At 50.5% G+C, this 6,806-nt stretch overlaps 1 long non-coding RNA gene across 1 annotated transcript; it reads left to right on the top strand.

The window, feature by feature from the left end:
- The first annotated feature begins 2,351 nt into the window (after positions 1-2,351).
- On the top strand, positions 2,352-6,546 carry LOC111815788. Its single transcript, XR_002820429.1, has 3 exons — positions 2,352-2,647; positions 5,749-5,940; positions 6,042-6,546. It is a non-coding gene; the product is annotated as an uncharacterized LOC111815788 (long non-coding RNA).
- The last annotated feature ends 260 nt before the right edge of the window (positions 6,547-6,806 follow it).

Here is a 6,806-nt window from a genome sequence, read left to right as displayed (position 1 = left end):
TACAATCCAATAACCCTTGCATTTCAGAGCTAGCAGAAGCCAACATCAGCTTGTTCAAGGTCACCCCACCAGGGCCGCACCAGCAAGTCTGTGCTAGCCTTAGAGGTGCAAGACCCTAAACCCAACCAGCATCCTGTCTAATCCTCACAAACTCCTCTGAATGGGTTCAGAACTGTATTTTAGAGATGGAAAAAACTGAGGCAGGAAGAGAATCACTCACTCTCACACAAAGAAAGAAATCCAGCATTCTGACTTTGAGGACTAAGCTTCTTACCCCTAGATCCTCTGCGCAAAGCTTGACAATCTTCTTCTTGTGGGTCTCTCCAGGCCAGGAGCAACATGGGGGCAGTGCCAGGTACAACCTAGGCAAGGTACAACCTAGCTATTCTTCCTGGCTTGAAGCTTAAAAACTCCTGTGTGGAGCTCCCCAGCCTGGCCCAGGGTCTCTCGGTTCTACTAGAGCCCAGGACAATGACATTCACTACAAACCCAGAGCTCAACTCCTCCAAAGGGTGCAATGAAGTGAGTCCAGGGTCAGCTAACTGGGCTCTCCTCATGCCCACACCAGGCCCTATGGCCCTCCCCTCCCCTCTCTCTTGGAAGAAGTCTTGTAAATGCCTATCACTGTCAAAGGCCTGTGGGAAGCAAAGGGAAACACTCATTCTTGTAAGCCATGGGTGGAAGTGGGGGCTTGGGGTGAAGGACACCCAGATTCCCATCTCCCCTTCCACTCCCAAGGACCCAGGGATACACAGGGTCTGGGCTACAGGAGACATAGCTCTATGAGTCCCTGTGCCTGATGGAGGGAGAACTCTAAGTACCAGCTTCCTCTTTAAGCCCAAGCCAATGTAAAGAAAACACTGCCCTAAGAGATTGCTCTCCAAACTATCCCAGAAGCCACAGACACCATCATGGACCATAGGCCATTCCTTCCGTGTCCCTGCCTCCTTCGCTGGTGACAGCCACTGTTCACCTCTCTGCGCTCCCCTCGCCTCCTCCCCGCTTTGTCTGCCTGACAAGGAGCTGGTGAGGGGGAAGATGGAAAACCAACTGCCAAACTTAGAAAATAAAAACACCCCAGTCGGCTTTATTAATCTCCTGAAATATGCTCCCCAATTGTTGCCAAGCCGAAAGGGCTTGTGTTTTCCCCCTCGAACATCGTAAAAAAGTAGAAATGTTTACAAGGATGACTGGAAAACAGTGCAGTAGATCTTTCTGGTAATGTACAAGGTGATGCAATAATTGCTATGGAAACTAGTCATTATAATTCAATAAAAAGAGAGAAAAAAGTTAAGTTCATTGTGTTACCTATGACTCTATCATCATGTTCTTTACATATATTAGCATAAAATCAAGCCCCACTTTTATTCTCAGGGTTTTCACTGGCTCTGCCTTCACAAAAGAGTTTGTATGGTTCGCCTCAGATAAAGCTCCAAAGAGGAGACGAAAACTCACTTTGCAAGAAATTGCTCTCCTTTTTTTTTTTTCTTTTTTTTTTTTTTTCCTCCCTGGATAAAATATTTGAGGCTTCTACATAAGTGCTGGTGCAGGTTCTGGGCAGAATCTAGCTTGTGCATGAAGAATTTTACCCAGTGCGACAGTGTGTTCACTCCATGCGGCCTGAGAGGGCCCAGAAAGGGAAGACCTCCTCCCTCAGAGGAGAGCCCGCTCGCTGAATAAAGAGAAGGATGCAGTCACGTGAGTTGTGCCTCTGAGGTCGGAGCAGCTTGTGGAGGCGATTGGGGAGCAGGGCCCGGGGGATGCCTGGGGACCAGGATTTGGAGGCAGGTGGGCGTGTGTTCACCCCTGCATTTGTCACATTGGTGAGGTGCTGCATCTCTCGGAGCCATCATCCTCCTCCTGCTGGTTTCTATGCTTTGTCTTCTGGGACTGAGGTTGGGGCTGAGGCTGGGACTCTGTGACTCACATGTCTGATCCGTGCCAGCCTCTGTCCATAGGGGGCGCTAGAGGGAGCCTTACACGCAGCGCCCTGCAGGGGCACTGGTCCCTACTTCCTGCCAGCCGTTAGGAGGCTTCTGCCAACAGTGTGCTTCAGCCCTCTAGGGACAGTGGTTCAGGGCAGGCAGTCCTCGCAAGGATGGTCCGGGGCTCTTCAATACCCGTCCCCGGTTGATCCTCCGTACACACCCACCTCCAGTCCCCACCCCTTTCGTCTTCCAGCTAGTGAGCACCCCAGACTTCTTGTCCCTCCCCCAAATTTTCTCTTGCATTTCTCATTTGCTCTCTGAGCACCAGAAGTAGTTGCTTCCTGCATTTTCAGGCTCTGTATTTCCTGTTTCTCCTTCTAGCTGTTCTGCTTCATCAGCACCAGGTCTGCCGGTTTGCTGTACTAGGTTTTCCCTGTTAGAACCCTGGGGTGGTTTCTGCTTCTTACTCTGGATCTCACCTCTTCTAGTCCAGCCCCCATCGTTCTGACACTCCTACTGACAAGGTCGCTGCCTGGAGAGAGAGACTACTACTTCTACTTCTGTCCCCACCCTGGCAATCTTGTCCCACTAGAGCATGGACCCACCTCAGAACCCTTCTGGACACAGTGGTTCAGGCCTGTACCATTTGGCCCTGAGTCAGCAGGTGAGATGCAACCAATTTTCCAATCTTTCCCTGAAGAGCAAGCTCCATATCCGAGGTAGGACCTGTGAGAGCAATCTGATCATTTATCTCGTGTGTATTGTTGACCGTATAGCAGGCATTCTACCACCTTGCCATATGGAATCTGCAGAGAGAAATAAATTCAGCTGGTATAGTCTCCTTGGTGGCCAGGTTTATGTTTATTTTTGTGCAAAAGAACCACCGTGCATGCTTGGGTCGGCTGTAAGACCTAGGGGAATGTTTTAACTGAAACTTAATGCAAGCAACACAAAGTATTCTTCAAGAATGGCTGAATCCTTTCTTGGGAAGGAGAATGCACTGGTAATTTCAGCATAATTACACAGAGCAGATTCTGAGTGGCACACGGTAGCACTCTGAAATGAGTTGCTAATCTTGTCCCTGTGAGGGCAGCAATGGAAATCCTTATTTCCATGTGGCCATGGTCACACGCTGGATCCTGGGGTGACCCTGCCATAGACTTTTCTCCAGGTCCGCTCTTCTTTGTTGACATCCTTCACATTAGTCTTGAGCTTACCTTGTGGAGACATGCGGCGGTGGCCAGAGACGCCTTTGAATGTCAGAACTGGCGGTGGGATGCCGTTGGCCACAGGTGGACAGAGGCCAGGGATCACAGCAGACGTTCCACAACATATACGATGGCCCTGGAGGTCAGCTTGTTGTCACTGTAATGAAACCCTTGAGATTATCAGTGCGTAAAGAGGAAAGGTTTATTTGGGCTCAGAGCTGTGGAGGTTGTTCAGCCCTGTTGCTTTTAGGCAGATGAGAGGCAGCACCTTGCAGCAGGAGCTCTGGCAGAGTGAAAAAAAAGGAGAGTGATGCACGCTCATCATTCCTTCCAGGCCACGCCCCCAGGGGCCAGGCGCTCCCACCAGGCCCTGCCTCTTCCCAACAGCGCCACCTTGGGGGCTAAGCCTTACACACACGAGAGACATTCATTTGTGTTCCAGGAAGAGTCCCTCATGAAAGGCAATGATCTGGCCAGACTGTCCACAGTGTCCAGGATGAGAAGCTGTGATTTTTCACTAATGTTTTCTGTACTAGCTGTGACTTCCTGGCATCAGGGTGCCCATTTTTAAGCACAGTGCGATGTCCCTGTTTATAGATCAAATCATCAAACATTGGCACTACGTGGTGACGTGGGTACACGGACTTATCTCATGAGACTTGACCGTTGGGTGCACTTTGCAGACTGCCTGCTCCTGAGTCCCTAGGACAGCTCCGGGCCTTTCCCCCATCCAGGCCTGCACGTGTCCTCAGCTGCGGTGGCTTGGCCAGACGTGGCATGAGTGCCTCTCCCAAGACTTCCCTTGCAGATATTGAACTGCACCTCCAAGGCCCTAACAAGGAGTTCATAGGTGAGGCCTTTGGGAAGTCACAGAAGACTGGAGAAGGTAAATAGCCAGAGCCCCCAGATTGAACCCTGGTGGCTTTGTAAAAAGAGCAAACAAACCAGGAGACACAGTGCCCCCTGGATTTTCCCGGGATGCCTTTTGCCAGCTTGGGATGCTGCCAACAGAAAGCTTCCCCCAGGTGAAGACCCTTCTCATCCTGCAGCCCCTCCCTGGAAAGGGCAATGTGAGGGAAGAGTGCTGAGCTGCTGTGGCTCCGGACGCAGGGCGTCCCGGTGTTGTGATTCAGCTCTCGAAAGTCAGAGAGGGGGTGGTCGGCAACTAACCAAACACTAGAGACAAACTGGGTGGTTGGACTGCTGTCCTGTCACCAGGGGAACATGGGGTCTCTCCAGGCCATTTAGCGTGCTGTGACTGTCTTTTTGTTTTCCTAATGAAATCAATGCTCCCAAACTGGAGACAAGGAAGTCTGCAGTGCATTTTTTGCACAAAGCTAGTATCAAACATCCAGAGGCAAGAAACAGGCCTTAGCAACTTGGTGTGTCTTATGAGAGTATAGCAGAGCCACCGAGCCCCATGAGACCCCCTAAGGGGTTGTACTTCCTGAGTGGGAACCACATGAGAGTGAAGTCCATGGACATTAAAGACTGTTTGACCTATAAGGAAGAACAAAGCACGCAGGCTGCACAATTTGGAGCTAGAGTAGCTCCGAGTAGAAGGGAGAAGCTTATCAGTGTGACATGCAAGTGTCCTGGGGTCCATAAATCAGGCCAAAGACAGACATGTACTCAGTTGGAACATAAGTTCAAAGAGATTCTCCCCAAGTCTTTGGACCAGCACAGACGGGCCCTCAAAGCAGGTGGCTAGCATATTAGCCCTTTTTCATTACTGTGCCAGAAGATTGGAGGCTGTATAAGGAAAAGAGGGTCACTTAGCTCACAGCTCCATCCACGGGAGGGGGCCCTGGGACACCACAGTACAGCTGCACAGAGGAGCTTTCTGTGCCCATAGCAGCTGTCACCAGCGCACTGGGAAGCTGCTGCTGTCCTAGGTGGATGATGTGCATGAGGACCATGGGAAGCTGCAGCCAAGCAAAGGAGGCTGACCTAGGGAGCGCTGGGGACAAGTGCTCCCTAGGCTGGCTTTTGCCGTGCAGAGATGGCTGCCTGTCATTACCAGGCTGAGGCCTACTGATTCAAATTTCAAGCACAACCCAACTGGACAAAGGAGAGGTATGTGAGGTGGAGCAGATGCTATTAGCTTGAGGTCCAATTATCCCACTCTATAGGTATATATCAAAATGTGGCATGGTATCCCTTAATTAAATATACACAACTATTAATTGCCAGTTAACAATAAAATGCAAAACCCTAGGGCCCCATTGGTTGCATGCCCTCAGCTTGCACTTCTTAAAAAAGCCAACATCTTCAAAAGAGAGATGATTCAGCACAGCGGCTGGAAATGAACTTTCAGGGTTCAGAGTTCAAATTTCTATATCATGACTGTGCAGTCCTGCCCACGTTAGTTAATCCCTCAGTGCCTGCATTTCTCCATCTGTGAGATGGGATGTCGATAAGTGCATCTGCCTCGTGACCTGGGGACAAGGCCACAGTAGGCTCAAGCCTGCACATCCTTTAGTGAGGCCACGTGGGCCAGGAGCCACGCCACACTAAGCCTTTCATAGCTGCTCATTGTTGACATTTACAGCACCACCCTGGCAGGAGACAGGGAATGGCAGAAGTTCACAGTGGATATCTTCATTTTGCAGACGGGAACACTGAGGCACAGATGTGTTTCACACAAGCCTGAAGCCCCCCAGCAAACGCCTGGCAGAGCCCAGCTCTCCAGATCTGGCCCTCTCTCCTCTCCGCGACTCTCTGCACCCTCCCAGCTGGCCAGCCTGAAACTGCCACCCCTCCAGATGTCCCTTGCTGCACTCCAGACGCAAAATGACAATGAGGTGCTTTTTTTTTTTTTTTTTTAAGAGTGAGAGCGAGAAGGGAGCAGAGGGTGGGAGAAGAGCTGTTCTCATCACGAATTTCTCCCTGGCCCTCTTCCCAGACTTGAAGTTCCTGGCAGCCCTGGCAAGAATCCGGGCAGGAGAAGGAGTGAGTGAGCGGGGCAGCAGCGGGGGAGCTGAGGGCCCGGCACACGCTGCTCTGCTTTCCCAGGCTCAGTGTCCTGCCGCACCAGCATGAAACAGCAAGTCCAGCACAGGAGGAAAATTCAGGGTTTCTTGTGCACAGGCTACCGGGCGTCACACAAGGACATGAGGGGCAGCATTACACACAGGGGGAGCCCCAGACACTCCACCTCCTCTAAGAGACAGATGGACGCTTGGGACAGACGCTCCCCCGTCATGCAGAAAGAGCGCAAAGGGGGTTAAAAGACTACTCTGGCCTCTCCCGTGTCCTGCTGAGATAAAACCACCACTGGGAGACCCAGGACAATTTTTATATAGGATTAGAAAACAAAAATCAATATTTAATTATCTGTAAGCTTTTTGTGTCACTGAATCTTTAGCGCCCTAACAGGGAGCGCAGGCTGCCAGTGCAAAAGTAAGTCATTAAAGACGCAGCCTCACGGGCCATCCCTTTTTAGTGTCAGGCCATAAATAGAGCACATTATCACTCCTCACGTGCTGGTATTGTTATTTATCTTTACAATCTCTATTTACCTCTATTTATAGCAGATTTCTCCCATATATTTTGAGGCCAGGTTAACTTTCCTGCAGTTCATGAAAAGAAGGTACTTACAATTTTGGAACATGCTTATGTGGACAGATGGTAAGGTTTTCAGAACTATGAGGCCCAGAAGGCCGACTTG

This window comes from Octodon degus, unplaced genomic scaffold (assembly GCF_000260255.1).
Source record: "Octodon degus isolate 3935 unplaced genomic scaffold, OctDeg1.0 scaffold00021, whole genome shotgun sequence".
Lineage (NCBI taxonomy): Eukaryota > Metazoa > Chordata > Mammalia > Rodentia > Octodontidae > Octodon > Octodon degus.
This window is presented reverse-complemented; position numbering and strand designations above follow the sequence as displayed.